The 17,011-nt window shown below is 40.3% G+C and overlaps 1 protein-coding gene across 1 annotated transcript in view; it reads left to right on the top strand.

The window, feature by feature from the left end:
- SLC35F3 (solute carrier family 35, member F3) overlaps positions 1-17,011 on the top strand; it is a 546,824-nt gene that overhangs the window by 495,105 nt on the left and 34,708 nt on the right. The gene's annotated exons all lie outside the window — the stretch shown is intronic.

Here is a 17,011-nt window from a genome sequence, read left to right as displayed (position 1 = left end):
TCGCTAATCCTGACTCTAGATTCCTTCTCATAAAGCCCAGCCTCCCAAATAATCTATTCTCCATATAGATTGAAAAGGTATGGAGACAGGATGCATCCCTGATTTACTCCTTTTCTGATTTTGAAACATGTAGTGTTCTCTTCTGACAGTTGTATCCTGGTCCAAGTGTAAGTTTCACATGAGCATAATCAAGTGTTCTGGGATTCCCATTTCCTCAAGGTTAGCCACAATTTGTTGTGATTCACAGTTAAATGCCTTTGCATTTCCAATGAAACACAGATATACATTCCTGTGGTACTCTTTATTCTTGGCCAAGATCCATCTGACATTGGTGATAATGTCTCTAGTGCCATGACCTTTTCTAAACTCAGCTTGTATTTCTGATAGTTCTCTGTCAAGATACTGTTCCAGTTGGTTTTGGATAATCTTCATCAGGCTCTTGCTTGTGTATGATATTGTTCAATAATTACCACACTCTGATGGATCACCTTTTTTTAGAATGAGAATAATGTGGATCTCTTCCAGTCAGTTAGCCAGGCAGTCATCCTCCAGATTTCTTGGGCAAACCTGGTGAGCATGTCCAGAGCAGCATCTGTTTGTAGAAATATATCAATTGGTACACTGTCAATCCTGGGGCCTTGTTTTTTGCCAGTTCTCACAGAGCAGCCTTAACTTCCTCCTTCATCACCATTGCCTCTTGATCATATGTTGTTTTTGAAATTTTCTGTGTCAGCCAATTCTTTTCGGTTGTTGGTGGTAACTCTTAAATAATTCTTGTAGGAATTATAAATAGTAGCCAGCATTAAAAGTATCATATTGGATTTTCTGGCCTACTGGAAAGCAGATGATCAAGTCTTATAGTTTGTTATGCACAACCCCCATTGCCCGAAGCTCAGTCACTACAGTGAATGACTCAGTGACTACTGTGCTGCATATGAGTAGATGATATTTGCAGAAAAGTCAAAGGCTTTTGACTCAGGAGCATTACTTTCTCAAGATTGTTCTGTGCTTAGGAGCTCCGGTGAAGTAGCCAGGAGCATGTGGAGCTGCTAACCTAAAGGCCGGATCTCTGGCAACTTGAACCCACCAGAAGCTCCTGGGGAGAAAGATGGGAATCCTCTTCCAGTTAAGCTTTATAGTCTCAGAAACCCAGTGGAGGCTCACTATGCATTGGAGCTGACTTAATGGTAATGAGGGAGGGAGTTCATTTCTTTGCCAGCCAGAGACACACCCAGAAACAGCTGTGGCTGTTGGAGAGCGAGGGAGTGCAGATGGTGGATACAGACAACTAGGAGGCCAAGTCTTGGCATTGCCAGGGCAAGTATAATTCATTTAGGGAAACAACTATGCATGGACGCATAAAAAGCTTAAAAACAGTTACAGGAAATTTCATGAAAGACAGTGCAGGTCCATTGCTAAGTAAGACAGTAATTTCAGGAAAAGGTACTTTCTTGGTAAGCAAGCATGCCAGGACTTTTGTTGTTATTACTGGGTGCTGTCCAGTCAGCGACGACTCAGCAAGCCTGTGAACAACAAATCTGAACCTTCGTGTCCTGCTCATGATCCTCATGATCTCCACGTGCTCCAGTCCACAGTTGCGGTCACTGACAGTCTGTCTTGTGGAGGGTCTCTCTCCTATGCCTTTCCCAGCATGATGCCTTTTTCCAGGGACTAGCCCCCGCTGCCAGCGGGGACATGGAAATGCAGTGTTTTCTGTGACAGTGATAATGATGCACTTCTCAGCGGCTCACCTCATGAGAGAGAAAAAAGACCATGGAGCCAAGGCTAGTGTTAGCGTGCAGTTCACACTTGCTGAGGCACAACACCCGTCAGTTGACTGTTGACTTAGGACTTTGCCCTGAAACCTTGGTTTCTTTGCGCTATTTCTCTGGTCCTCACACTCTCTTACTCTTCAGTGTGATAGACAGAAGCATTCCTGGGAAGTCAACAGCACTGCACTTCAATGCCTCTGGTTTACATAAAAAATTCTTTTACATGCCAATTTCAGTAACTCAGTGATTTGAGTTCTCTAACTTCTCCATGGATTCTCCCCCATGTTGGTAGTCTGCTCCAGCAAAGATTTCTGGCCTTGGAAACCCTGTGGTCCAGTTCTCCTCTGCCCTAGAAGGCAACTGAGTCAAAATCAAACCCAATGGCAGTGAGCTTGCTTTTTTTCAAATTTGTCATGGTAAGTCTTCCCTGGGTAAAAGAATGCACATTCTTCTACCAATATTGCAGAGAAAGAGAGGTGCTCGACACTTAACTTTACTTACATCACTATCTTAATTATGGTAGATGGATTGAGGATAGGAATAGAGTAAATGTTAGATAGTTAACAATACATAGGTTGATATGTGTATACACACATATGCACACATCATGGTTATTTAAGTTTGGAACAACACACAAAAATCATTATGGAGTAGTTCTGTTTTATAGCATATGAAGTTACCATGAGTCATGGGTCAATCTGAAGACAGCTAACACCAACACCAGTCTCAGGTGATTGGGTTAGCTATGATGTTTTCTCTGACCTGGGCAGATGGTGACTGATGTATCACACATTGGTAAATACTGCAAAAGCATATACAGAATAAGATATGATGATAGTGGTAATGGAGATGATGACAGTCAAGAAGCTGATGATGGTGGCTGTGGTGTTGATGGTAGTAGTGATGCTGGAGATGATGGTGGTTGTGATGATGATAGCAGTGGAAGTTAAGTGAAGATTGGTGTTGATGGTAATAGTGATGACAGAGATGATGGTCATGATGGAGGCTGTGATAATGATGGTGGTGATGATGGCGGCTGTAATAATGAGAGTGGTCAGTGATTGCTGATGATAGTGGCTGTGGTGATGATGGTGTTGGTGGTAGTAGTGATGGTGTTGATGCTGTGGCTGTAATAATGAGAGTGGTCGGTGATCACTGACCATGGTGGTTGTGGTGATGATGGTGTTGTTGGTAGTAGCGATAGTGGTGATGATGTGGTTGTGATGATGATGGCAGTGATAGTGACCTTAATGATGATAGTGGTGGCAGTTGGTGATGATGGTGTTGATGGTAGTAGTGATGCTGGAGATGATGTTGGCTGTGATGATGAAGTGGTGACGGTTGACGATGATGGTGGCTGTGATGATGATGATGATGGTGAGGAGGATAGTGGTGCTGGTGATTCCTAATACTTCTTTAGCAGTCAAAGCCTGTGCACGTCATGCATAATATAAATCTAATAAGAATATCTCATATGAAGCAGGTCCCTTTGCTTTCCCCATGGAGGACTGAAGCACTGCAGCTTTCATCACTCCAGAATGGCACACTTCTGCTCAGGAGGAGTCAGAAACTGAGCTCAGGTTATCATTGTCACATGGAGTAACAGTAGTGGAGGTGACTGAGATAAAACCTGGTAATGCCCTAGCATACATTATGCATTTTCAGGTTTATGTGTGTGTGTGTGTGTGTGTGTGTGTATAATATATATAAAATTTCATACTGGTTTACTTACAAAGTTTGTATACATTTTTACATTGGATCTTTCTCCTTTCCTTTACCCACCCCTCTCCCTCTCTCTCTCCCCATCAAATTGTGTGACCCTATGGTGACTCCCCCCACCCCTCTTCTCTGCCCCTTCTCCCCTTAGATCCTCATACACGTTTTACTAGTTATCTATTTCTACAGTAATGGTCTTAATACAGTATTTGTCCTTATGGGACTGTTAGTTCACTTAACATAATGTTCTCCAGTCCCTCCCAAATTAGGTGGTAATTTTCAAAATCCTTGCTCCTACATGCTGCACAATATTCCATCATGTGAATACACCACAATTTCTCAATCCATTTGAATGTAGTTGGACATTTGGGCTGTTTCTATGTTCTTTGTTGGTTTGTCTGTTTCCATGTTCTTGCAATGGTGAATAATGCTGCTATGAACATCGGTGTACAAGTCTCAGTTTGTGCCTCAGTTCTCATTTTCTTGGGGTATATTCCAAGCAGTGAAATAGCTGGGTCATGTGGAATTTCCATGTTTAGCTTTTTGAGGAAATAACAAACTGCCTTCCAGAGTTGTGTCATTTTACAATCCCACCAACAATGAATAAGAGTTCCTATCTTGCCACATCCTCTCTAACATCTATTACTTGCTGTCTGTTAAACTTTGGCACTGCTACTGGAGTGAGATGGTATCTCATTGTGGTTTTGATTTGCATCACTCTAATTGACAGTGATTTTTAGCATTTCTTTATTTGTCTGTTGGCCATATGAATGTTGACCTTTGCAAAATATTTTTTCATGTCTTTTGCCCACTCTTGTTATTGAGTTACCAGTCTTTTCCTTATGGAAGCCCTAAGTATTCTGAAAACTTTCATTATCAAACCCTTGTCTGAAATGTCATTGTCAAATATTTTCCCCTAGCCTGTAGGTTTTCTTTTTACTCTATTGGAAAAACGGGGTTTTGTGGGTTTTTTTTTTATTTTTCATTTTTTTAAAAAATTCTTTATTTGCTTACAATGTTCATATACATTGTGTTTCACATTATCCTTCATTCATATTGTGTTTCATTCCCATGCATTATGTTTTATAAAATTAATGACCATTGGACCTTGACCATCATTACTGTCCTTTCCCTCAGATCCTTCCCATTTCCTTCAATCCCTCCTTCCACCCACCGAATCTACCCTAGGATTTATCCCTACTCATCCTCACCCCTCCACTCCCATCCCTTCCCCCTGATTTGTGTGTGCATGTGGGAATTTGGGGAGAGGAAGAAAGATACAACTCCTGTTCTTTATTTGGTCTTGAGAATAACATGTCCCAAATAAGGGCTTCAGTTTAAAATAAAAAATGAGAAGACAGGTGATCATGGCCACATAGACAACTTGGAGCTGCCTACAGTCAACCAAATACAACCCACACACCTACATGCATCATGAAGGAGAAAGAAGTAATGATATAGCCACTAAACTTTTCCTGCTGATAACTGCAGCAAAGGTTAATGAGCATCCCAGCAAGCAGCCTTAACACATGGAAGCTGTCGTTGTGCCTATTTTACAGATGAAGACAAGTAACTTGCCCCAAGTCACAGTTTTAAGTAGCAGAGTTTGGTTCCATAGTCTACAAAGGGATTTAATTTTTTCAAAGATCCCATTCATCTATTTTACCTTCTCTGTTGTGTCAATTTATTTTCAGCCAATTTATGTCATAAGCAAAGGCTTCTAAATTTGGTTCCATTTTGTTTCTTATAATCCTTATGGTTTTGAGTTTTATCCCCAGGTTGCTGATCCACCTTGAGTTGATTTTTGTGTATGGGTTAAGATGCAGATCCTTTTTCCATTTTCTACAGGAGATATCTAGTTTTGCCAGCATCATTTACTGAGGAGGTAGTCATTTCCCCATTTACTATGTTTTCATTCTTTTTTGAATACCAATTGGCTGCTGGTAGATTGGTTGATTTCTGGGTTATTGATTCCATTTCATTGGTCTGTGCATCAGTCATTGTATTAATACCATGCTGTTTTGGTTATTAAGGCTATGTAGTACATTTTGAGATCAGGGAGTGCTATGGTTCTCATTTCATTTTTATTTGTAAGAAGAGCTTTGCTTATTTGGGGTCTCTTTCTTTTCCATATAAACCTGCCAATTGCCTTTCCTATCTCTTTAAAAAATGAGTTTGGTGTGTGCATTGCAGTTGGACTCCTTTTTGCAGTGAATCACTTTCTGGGGCTTTATTGGTCTTATAACTGTGTTGCAGAGCCAGAGAAAGAAAAAAAATGTGTAGAATAAAAGGTAGTATTTTTCAGAAGTCAAATTGTAGATTGGATCCTAAAAAATTTTCCCTTACTAGTTGTTCTATAGCTAGGACTGCTTCTTATGTATGGCCGCTTCTTAAGTATAATCAATGAACAAAGTTCACTTTTTATTGAAAAGAACATATTTGGTACCTCCTTATCATAGTCTATATAATGTGAAAGATGTCTCCAGACATCCTAAATGACTGATGCTTAATTCTGTTTCACTCAGATATAACAGTAACATTTATTTTTGTAGAATTATTCTAAGAATTAAATGTGATATATGCAAAGTGTTTATCAATTTATTCAATTAAATTTAAGAAAATATTTATTAAATTTTAAAAAAATAATAAAAGGTAGTGTTTTGTTGAATGACATGAAAAATAAGAATCTTGCTTGGGTTGTTAATGGCGACCAGCAAGTGTTTTGTTATAAATAACATGTGGTGCCCTTAGAACCAGCATCTGGTCTGGCAGCCCAGCATCCCCAGTGAGGGTGGCTGAGAATTGCAAGGAGGCAGATGCACTCTCCTGCCCAGAGCAATTCCAGAGTGTTCTTCTCCCCTCTTACCAGGCTTTGCACACTATTCCCTTCAAACAGCTTTCACCAGTTGTATCATAGGAAAGGAGAAAGACCTGGACCACACCAACAGGAACAATAAAGCCTATCAACCCAAAGCTGCTGAGATGCTGAGGAGAAGGAATAGAGATCAGGGATTCCTCTTCAGCTCATTTATTTAAAAAAATCCATAATCCTAACACACTCAAATGACAATCACATCCAGTGTCTGGACTCCTATATAACTGAGAGGAGAAAACATAAAGGAGTCATAACATCAGGACTTTAAGCACATCACGGGAATATCAGGGCAGGGCAGTGTGTGCTAGAGTGAGGCATGAGTAATTTAAAATCAACTTCAGCTTCTTCTCTGAGAAAACACAAAAAGGGAGATGATGCCGGTACAGCAGGAGGGCCTGGAGGCCCTAGGAGGCAAAGCCAAGGACAAGGAGTGGCTCCCAGTCACCAAGCTGGGGCTCCTGGTTAAATATATGGAGATCAAGTCCTTGGAGGAAATCTGTCTCCTTTCAGTGACCATCAAGGAGTCCAAGATCATTGACTTCTTCCTGGATTTGAAGGTTTGAGGCCTTGAACACTAATGAGCCAAGACCAGATGTGCTGTGTGAGAATATAAAGAACATCAAGAATATCATCAACAAAGAATGCAAAAGGTCATTACAAAGACAGAAAGAAGAAAAGGCCAAAATGGATGGTCAGAAGAGACTCTGAATATTGACTAGAGCACCAAGGAGCCAAAGCAAAGGGAAGAAATCAAGGAGTAAAAGAGATGTGTAAGATTACAAAGCTAACTGGAAAAGACAGAGCAAAGTATTGTAATGAAATGTGCAATGAGCTCGTGTCAGAAAATAAAAAAGGCCGAACTTGCTCACCATTTCTTAAGCTAAAGGAACTAAAGGACAAGTTCAAGCCTTGAGTTGCAATACTTAAGAATGCTGTGGGCAGAATGTTGAATGAACCTGGAACCATCAAAAGAAGATAAAAGGAGTACACAGAGCCACTGTACAAAAATGAATGAATGAATGGCACAGAAGACTTTCATGAAACAGCATATAATCAAGAGTCAATGATGATGAAGGAGGAAGTCCAAACTGTTCTGAAGGAACTGGAAAAAAATAAGGCCCCAGGATTGATGGAATACCAATTGACCTATTTCAACAAACAGATGCAGCCCTGGATGTTCTGACTAGATTACCAAGAAATCTGGAAGACAACCAACTGACTAGGAGAGTTCCATATTTATTCCCATTTAAAAAAAAAATCTGACAGAGTGTGGAAATTGTTGAACAATATCACTAATATCACATGCAAGAAAGATCCTACTAAAGATTATCCAAATCCAATTGGAACAGCACATCAACAGAGAACTGCAAGATGTGCAGGCTGGGTTTAGAAGAAGTCATGGCACTAGAGATGTCATAGTCAATATCAGATAGATTTTAGCTGAAAGTAGAGAGTACCAGAAAAATGTCTGTCTGTGCAAAAGCATTTAACTGTGTGGATCACAACAAATTATGGCTACATTGAGAAGAATGGGAATCACAGAACACTTAAGTGTGCTTGGGTGAAATCTATACTTTGACCAGAAAGCAGTCATCAGGACAGAGCAAGGAAATACTTTATGGTTCAAGACCAGGGGGAAAATGTACATCGGGGATGCATCCTATCTCCATACCTTTTCAATCTATATATGGAACAGAACATTACAGAGGACTTTATGAGGAAGAATGTGGCATCAGGTTTGGAGGAAGACTCATCACCAACCTGCGCTATGCAGATGACAAAATCTTGCTTCCGTGCTCGCTTCGGCAGCACATATACTAAAATTGGAACGATACAGAGAAGATTAGCATGGCCCCTGCGCAAGGATGACATGCAAATTCGTGAAGTGTTCCATATAAAAGAAAAAAAAATCTTCCTGAAACTGAGGGCCTGAGGCATTTGCTGCAGAAGGTCAAAGACTACAGCCTTCAATGTGGATTGAAGCTCAACATTTAAGAAGACAAAGATTCTCACCACTGGACCAATTGACAGCATCATGAAGGATGGAGAAGAGATTGAGACTGTTAACAGCTTTGGCTTGCTAAGCTCCACAATCAACACTCTTAGTACCAATAGCCAGGAAATAAATGAATGAATTGCATTGGGAAAGTCTGTTGTCAGGGACCTCTCCAGAGTGCTGAAGACCCAGGCCACGTTTTTTGCAATTATTTGCTGTACATCAGAGAACTAGATAATGACTAAGGATGACAGAAGAAGAATTGATGCCTTTTAATTGTGGTTACTAGAGAAGAGTACTGAACATACCATGGACTGCCAATGGAACAAACAGGTATGTCTTGGAGTGGGTGAAACAAAGTCTTTCCTTGGAGGCTAGGATTTTGAAGCTCCATCTCACATGCTTTGGGCATGTGGCTAGGAGAAGGGCATCATGGTTGGAAAGGTAGAGGGAAAATGCAGGAGAGAAAGACCCCAGATGAGATGGATTGACATGGTAACTGCAGTAATGGGGGTTGGTCTGTAACAGACAGTGAGATTGGCTCAGGGTTTAGAGCTAGTGTACAAAGGGTCACTAAGAGTCAACAAGTGACTCGATAGTGCATAATAATGGTCAACTGAAGGGAGCACTGGTAGCCTAATGGTAAGTAGTTGTGCTACCAACCCAAAGGTATGTGGTTCAAATCCACCAGCTGCTCCACAGGAGGAAGAGGGGCAATCTCAGCTATGGGTCAGTTCCAACTTGATGATACACAACAACAGCATGGTCAACTGATCTTTAAGAAGAAAATGAAATCTGGGGGTGAGTGGGTGGGGAGAAAAGTGCAACAATGATTGAGTGGAATTCCAAAATCTCTGTAAGTGTTCATTGAAATTAATAATAATAATAAAGAAGAAAATTAAATCCATTAAATAGGAAAATGACAGCCTTACAAAGGTTGGGGAGCAAAACTGGAAATAGATCTGTTAAAAATTGAAACAAGACCCATACCCCCCCCCAAATAAAAAATCTAACACAGGATAAAAAAGGGCCTAGAGGTAAAATTTTAAAAAACTATAAAGATCATTAGGGAATAGAAAACTACTGAAATGGAAAAACATTCCATGGTCAACAATTGAAAGACTTGACCTTGTGAACACTGTTCAAATCGGGAAAAGGATAGGTAATCTCCTCCTGTGTGATAACTGCCTCTGAAAACCCACCAAAGAGTCACGTATGGGTCAGTTCCAGTTCAACAGCAAATAACAATAAAATGTCAATAGTACCAAAATCTACAAGAACTACCCAGAATACCCAAGAACTAATTGAATACACCCTCCTCTAAACAAAACAATTGGCTTTTCATTGCAAAGTATCTTCATCTGCTTCTATAAAGTTATTGCATCAGCCCCTTCATACTTTTCTCTTGGTTTACTTCATCCAAAGTAATTGTTGCAGAAGATCAAGGAATGCAGCCTATACTATGAATTGCATCTCAATGTCAAGAAAACAAAGATCCTTACCATTGGACCAATAGGCAGCATCATGATGGATGGAGAGGAGACTGAAACTGCCAACTGTTTCATCTTACTTGGATCCACAGTTAACATCCCTGGTACCAGAAGTTAGGAAATAGGGAGACACATTGCACTGGGAAAATCTGCAGTTAGAGACCTCTCCAAATTATTGAAGAGTAATGATATCAGTTTCAGGACTAATTCAGGCCATAGTCTTTCTGATCACTTGCTCTGCATCTGAGAGCTGAACAATGAATAAGGATGACAGAAAAACAATTGATGCCTTTGAGCTGTAGTATTAGAAAAGAGGACTGAACGTCCCATGGACGACCAAGAGAATGAACAGGTATGTCTTAAACTAGGTGAAGCCAGAGGGATCTTTGAAGGCAAGAATGATGAGGCTTTGCCTCACATATTTTGTGCATGTTGGTAGGGGGGATATGATGCTGGGACGGGTGGAGGGTTGGCAAAGGAAAGGAGGACCCTCAACTAGGTGGTTTGACATGGTGACTACTGCAATGGGCTCTTGTGTGTCAGGAAGTGTGAGGATGGTGCAGGATAAAACAGGGTTCAGATCTTTTGTTCATAGGGTCACTGTGAGTTGTACTCAACTTGACAGCACTTTTCAACAACAACAACTATTCTGGTGGTTAAGTAAGTGGTAAGGAAATGCACTGCCAATGCAAAGGTTCAAATCCACCATCTGCTCTGTGGGAGAAAGATTGACAGTCTCCTCCCATATGATTAACTGCCTCTAAAAACCCACTAGAGAGGCAGCTACAGGTCAGTTCTACCTCGACGGTTCACAGTAACAACTACATCAAGTTAGGTAGTAAATGGACTTCCTCCTAAACAGCCAGTGCTTTCTCTTCCTCTTGTAATCATTCATTACCTACTTTCAGATGCCTACGGAATACAGAGGCAGAGCTCTAATTAGTGTAACTAATGGCTGTGTCTTAACCTCTCTACTGAGACTCAGCATTACATGAATTCACCCTGTAACAGAAGCAGACTTTTTCAATATGCTTGTTGGAAGCCAGTAGGGAAAAGAATAACAAGTAATGTCTCTGCAATCAGGAAGACAGAGTACTGAACTGAGTCCTGTGGCTTTCTGAGAAGCGGATAGAGGGAGGAGTAGAATGGAACAAGAAGATGGTTGAGAAATAACTGACTTCAAAACTGATAAAAAATAGGGTGGCTAGGCCAGGGAAAGCTTGTGCAGGTTCTCTGCGGACTACAACAGTCTTTGACTTTCAGTGTTATTGTTGTTAAGGCAAAAATAAATAGAAAAGCCAACCTCATTGCCATCTAGTAAATTAAGATTCACAATGAACCCGCAGAGCAGAGTACAACTGTCCCCTTGGGCTCCTGAGGCAGTGAATGTTTATGGAAGCAGATTGTTGTAGTCAACTTCAGAGGCTGCCAACTGTATGCAAGGAGATTGTCCACCTTTATAATTACAATCAAATCAGCTTCAGTTCTTAGTGACCTGATAAAGGACAGAAACAACCAAACAAACAAAACCACAAAAAAACCCCAACACAACAAAACAACCAAACATTACTCATTCTGCACCTTATTCATGACTGTTGATAGGTTTGATCCATTGTTATGTGAGCACCTCATGAAGGGTTTCCCTCATTTTTGCTGACCCTCCACCAGTCATACTCTCTTTCTGGAGCCATTGGTCTTTCTAGGTAGCATTTCCAAAGTAAGGAATGTGACGGAGGCTGTCCTCACTTCTGAAGAGCACTTTAGTTGTCTTTCTAAGATTGATTGGCTCATTCTTCTGGATGCCCGTATTCTTTCTCAACATCATGACCAATCTCCTCAGTCTGCCTGCATCGTTTTTCCTTAGCTGGCTCTCATGCACAGGAAGCTCCTGAAAGGGGCTTGACATGTGTCAGGTACACCTTAGTCATCACAGTGGCATCCTTACTTAATCAGATCTTAAAGAGATCTTTATTTATATACTTTCCATAAGTAGTAAGTATGTGCACTGTTAAAGTAACAATCATTTAAAAAGTAACAACCAATGAATCAATATTTAATTTGGTATTGAAAGTGAATACTTAAAAATAATATGGAAGCAGTGTCTAAAATAGCTGAGATACTTGATAACAATCATTAATTCAGGTTCCACTGAATGGAAATTTGATAGCATAGAATGTACATTTAGAGAGAAATTAGCAGAGTGTTAAGTAAGGCTTCAGGAAGACCCTAAATTTCTTTTCTTAAGACTTTGAAATTCACTCTATATGTGCCAGTAATGGTCAACTAATGCATTGCTTCAAATGAGGTCATGTACGAATGAGCTTAAAGAGATCTTGCAGCTGTTTTCCCCAGTGTAATTATGTGACTCCTTTCCTGAGCGCCTGCCGCGAGGAGCACGGTACTGAGGTCCCAGGCAGACTTCTCGTCAGTTAAACCACACAGCATCCCGTGACCACGCACAGTTATGATCACCTTTCTAAGGGGCTCATTTCTGTTGAGTAACTCGTCAGCGGCCATGCTCTTCCCCACTAACGCGTCCCATCCTGCCTGTCTGCAGTGCCTGGACCTCTCTGCTGCCAGGACAATGTGCCTCCAGGTTTTGTCTTGGTAGCCTGTGTTCCATCCCAAATGTCCTTAACAGCTGTTCTCTAGCTGACAAAGGAGAAGGTGGCCTTGGAGCCAGGATGCATCAAGGATGCTACGCTGTGTTTAAATCAGTTTTGGTGAGGGGTTAGAGCAGACCTTACACACACCACTGGTAGTTTTTAGAAATAAAATATTTAGATATACATCATGGAATAAATAAATGTAAATGAATAAGCAGTTGTTCCTCCCCACCCTCTCATCCCCTAGCACTGGCAATAAGTAAAATAACTTACAGATACAGGGGACCTGCAGAACCAGAACAGCTCAGCTTTTCTAGGAAGAGTGGGCCTCCCCTGGGTCCTCAGAGCCTACAAATGAGCCCTGCCAGGCCCATGGGAGTGCCTGTGCACTTGACCTTGAGATTATGGTACATTGTAGGGTCCTGGCTGACCACTTGCTCATCTGCCATGCATCATGTTGAGATTGTGATGCACTGTGAGGGCCTGGCCGGCCACTTGCTCATCTGTTATGCATCCCGTCAGATTGTTATCTGTGATCTTGCCTCGCCAGGGAAGTATGGAGTGGGCCATGGCTGTCAAGTTGAGGCTCGTTTTGATTTGTTGTTCAGAGGATTGCCATGAACCATAATCAACTCAAAAGCACCTAACAATAGCATCAATTTTTAAAATCTAACTTTAATCAATTTATATTCAATGCAGTTAATAATATATTTGGTTGAAGTCTATCACCTTAATATTCTTTTTTTACTTGCACCTTCTTTTGTATTTGTCCTTGTTTGCTTTTTGTGATTTTTTTATTAAAAAAATCATTCCATCGTTCCATATTATCTTGTTATGAATATATTCTTTTATTACTCATCTAGCGAAACGAGTTACAATGTGAATTCTTGCCTTATTAGAATAGACATTAATTGGTATCTGTACAACTTTGTGGACAATGTCAGAGACTTCTAACACTTATATTCCATTTATCTCCTTACCTACTTTAGGTTATTGTTATGGATTTTAATTCTGCATATTTAAAAACTTATGCTACATTTTACTGCTGTTTTAGACACAGATCTAATAAACGTTTGACCACTTATCTACTCTAAGATTCCTATTTGAATTATTGTGCTTTGTTTTAAAATCAATTCCTTCTGTCCAACTACTCTCTTTAAATATTTCTTTTGGAGATTTGTCTTTTTATGTAAAATATTTTTGTTTCTCTCTTCATTTTAAAAAGATATCCTCATTGGTTTAGAATTTTACATTGGCATTATTAAAAATTAAGCACAAAGAAATTAAAGTATATATGATTTCTAAAAGCAGTAATGTGTGTGTGAATTCAGATAGCTCAATCTATTATGTGGGGGGCGGGCAGGGGATTATTCTAAGCCAGCTACAATGAGATTTTTTTTCCTTCTTAAGCTTTATTTTTTTTAAATTATTTTAATGAGCATATACAGAGATTTTGGATTTCCATTCATCCATTGCTGCACTTCTCTCCCTGCCCAGCCCTCCCCCCGCCCCCCAGTTTGCTCCTCTCTTTCAAAAGTAAAAGAAACACTCCCTCCCTGGGACACAGTCCCCCCACACCCCTCCCGCCGCCCCAAGTACATTCCACTATGCAACCTTAATTTTGGACTCTTGTGATAACCATAATACCCTATCATACATCGCTTTTAAATTATTCACTCCCTCATCTGTTTCAGTGCAGTATACACAATTTATACAATGAGATTTTAAAGGAAAAAGGAAGAGAAAATACAGAGCAGAGAGCAGAAAATGATCAGTACAGTTAAATCCTGTTTTCTATCTTTCCTGAGATTTCCAAGGAGATTTTGTAACCTGGCTAACAGATTTTAATTGTTCAGGAAACTCCTGAATTTAGAATTGTGTTCCCAGAAAACAAGGGTAAAAACTAATTTATGTTTAAGTGAAGTTAAATTCGTTGCTATTGTTGTTGTTATGTGCTGTTGAGTCGCCTGTGACTCATAATGACACTATGTAAAACAGCCCTGGACCCTGCTCTATCCTGTGCAGATCTTATTGTCTCTGACACACCTACATCTCCCCAGTCACTGAATCAATCCATCTCATCGAGGGTCTTCCTCTTTTGCACTGTCCCTCCACCCTCCCAAGCATGATGTCCCTCTCCAGGGACTGGTCCCTCCTTACAACATGTCCAGAGTATGTCAGATGAAGCTTCAGAATCCTTGCCTCCAAGGAGCAGCCTGGTTTAACCCTCTCTAGGACAAAACTGTTAGTTCTCTTAGCAATCCATGGTATATTCAATACTCAAAACCTTACTTCCAGTTGAACAGATAAAAACCTTGCTTATCTTGCTCACCATCCTGACCATCTCTACCTCGTCCAAAACTGTTGTTGCAGTCACTCTGTCAATCCATATCAATGAGAGTCTTCCATTCTTTCAGTGACTCTCTCCTTTTCCCAGCATGATGTTTTTTTCCAATGACTGGTCCCTCCTGGAAGCATGCCCAAAGAATGTGAGGCTAAAGCTTTACCATCCTTGCTTCTAAGGAGTGTGCAGTTGGCCCTCAAGACCTGTTTGTCCTTTTGGCAGTCCAGACTCGTTGGCAGCTCTGTCAGTGTCCTTTGCCAACACCACAGGTCAAAGCTGTCAGCTCTTCTTTGGTCTTCCCTATTCACTATCCAACTTTCCCAACCAGAGGAAGCAACTGAAAAATATCCTAACTTGGATCACATGTACTTTAATATTTAAACTGATATCCTTGTTTAACAATTTGTGGAGGTGCTTAACAATAGGTTTTCCCAGTGCAAAACAGCTTTTAAGCTCTTTTTACATCTTTTCATTTCTATAAACTGCTGCTACCATAGTTGTTGTTTGTGGATCCAAGGAAAATGAAATTATTAACAACTTCAATCTTTTCTCCATCTATCATGATGTTGCCTATTGGTTCAGTGGTGAAGATTTTTGTTCTCTTGATGCTGAGATGTAATCCATATGGAAGGCTTTGGTCTTCTGCAGCAAGTGCTTCAAATCTTCACTAAACACAATATAAATAAAAAATTATAGAAAACACAATGTGTATGAATTAAACATACTGTAAAGGTATCACTACATTAAAATCAATAAAGTATTTTTGAAAAATCTTCACTTTTTGCAATCAAACTTGTGTCTGAATAATGAAGGTTGTTGATAAATCTTCCTTTAATCCTGATGTCACATTCTTCTTCATAATGTCCAGTTTCTCAAATTATCTGCTCAGCATACAGATTGAATAGATATGAAGAAAAATTTCAACCCTCATGCACACTTTTCCACATTTTAAGACAGTCAGTATCCCTTTGTTCAGTTCAAATGATTCTCTTTTGTCTTTGTACAGCTTTCACATGAGCATGGTAAACTGTTCTGAAATTCTATTCTTTTCAATGTTATCCACAGTTATCTACCACCTGTCTGTCAGTTTGTTGTTTTGTGATGGCTTGCATGTCCCTGTGATGTTGAATGTCGTGCCACTGATATCTGGTAGTAGGCAGTTCAGCAGAGGTTTCAGACTAAAACAAACCAACAATGACTGGACATCCACTTCTGAAATAACAGACTCTAGAATGATGTTGGTTTGAGGACTAAGGTGTGCCTTATTTAGGCAGTGGTCCTTTTAATCACTTAATATGCCCCTGAAGCAGGAGTGGCATCCACTTCCTAAATAACATGCCTCCATAAACCCTGTGAACTTTGATAAATGTTAATAGTTGTAGAGGGGCTACAGGCCTTATCTTCATAGGGTAGCTGTGAGTCATGCTCTACTTTGAAGGCAATCAACAACAACAACATGCACCTGAAAGTTACACAGTGAATAAGGGTGACAGAAGATTAATTGATGCCGTTGAGTTCTGGTGTTGGAGAAGAGTACTTAAGATTTCATGGACTTCCAAAAGAACAAATAGATAGATCTTGGAAAAGATGCAACCAGAGTGATCCTTGAAGGCAAAGATGATTAAACTTTGCATCATATACTCCAGGTATGTTTCTAGGAGAGACTGTTTGTTGGAGAGGGACATCTTGGTTGGAAAGGTGGCGGGATGGTGCAAGAGAGGAAGAACTTCGACCAAGTTGATTGACACAGTGACTGTTGCAGTATGGTCAGGTGTGTCGGAGATTAGGAAGATGACACAGAATAGGACAGGGTTCGGATTTGTTGTTCATAAAGTCGCCAAGAGTCTTACTCAACTTGACAGAACCTAACAACAACAACAACAACAGGATACCATATGTTAGACACTGGAACATTGTTCTATGTAATGTCATCAAATGAACACCTCAGATTGAAGAACACTCAAAATACCTCTAAGGAAGAGTTTGTTCATCAAATTCTACATTTTCACCACTGAGGTAAACATGTATCGCACTGTCGATGCTGGTAGGCCAAGGTGACAGTGCACCATCAACTGACACACAGAAGCACAGCACCACTATAAAAACATTAATGTGCATTTGTACATTTTCAAATATAGGATAGCTTCAGCTCTTCATCCCTCCTATAAAGTGCAACATCCCAAAGTCTGGACCCTCCCTGGGCAGTAGGATT

The sequence above is a fragment of the Elephantulus edwardii genome, unplaced genomic scaffold (assembly GCF_000299155.1).
Source record: "Elephantulus edwardii isolate Elephantulus edwardi_28Jun2011 unplaced genomic scaffold, EleEdw1.0 scaffold00166, whole genome shotgun sequence".
Taxonomy (NCBI): Eukaryota; Metazoa; Chordata; class Mammalia; order Macroscelidea; family Macroscelididae; genus Elephantulus; species Elephantulus edwardii.
The sequence above is the reverse complement of the archived record's forward strand: the minus strand, read 5'-3'. Positions and strand labels throughout refer to the sequence as shown.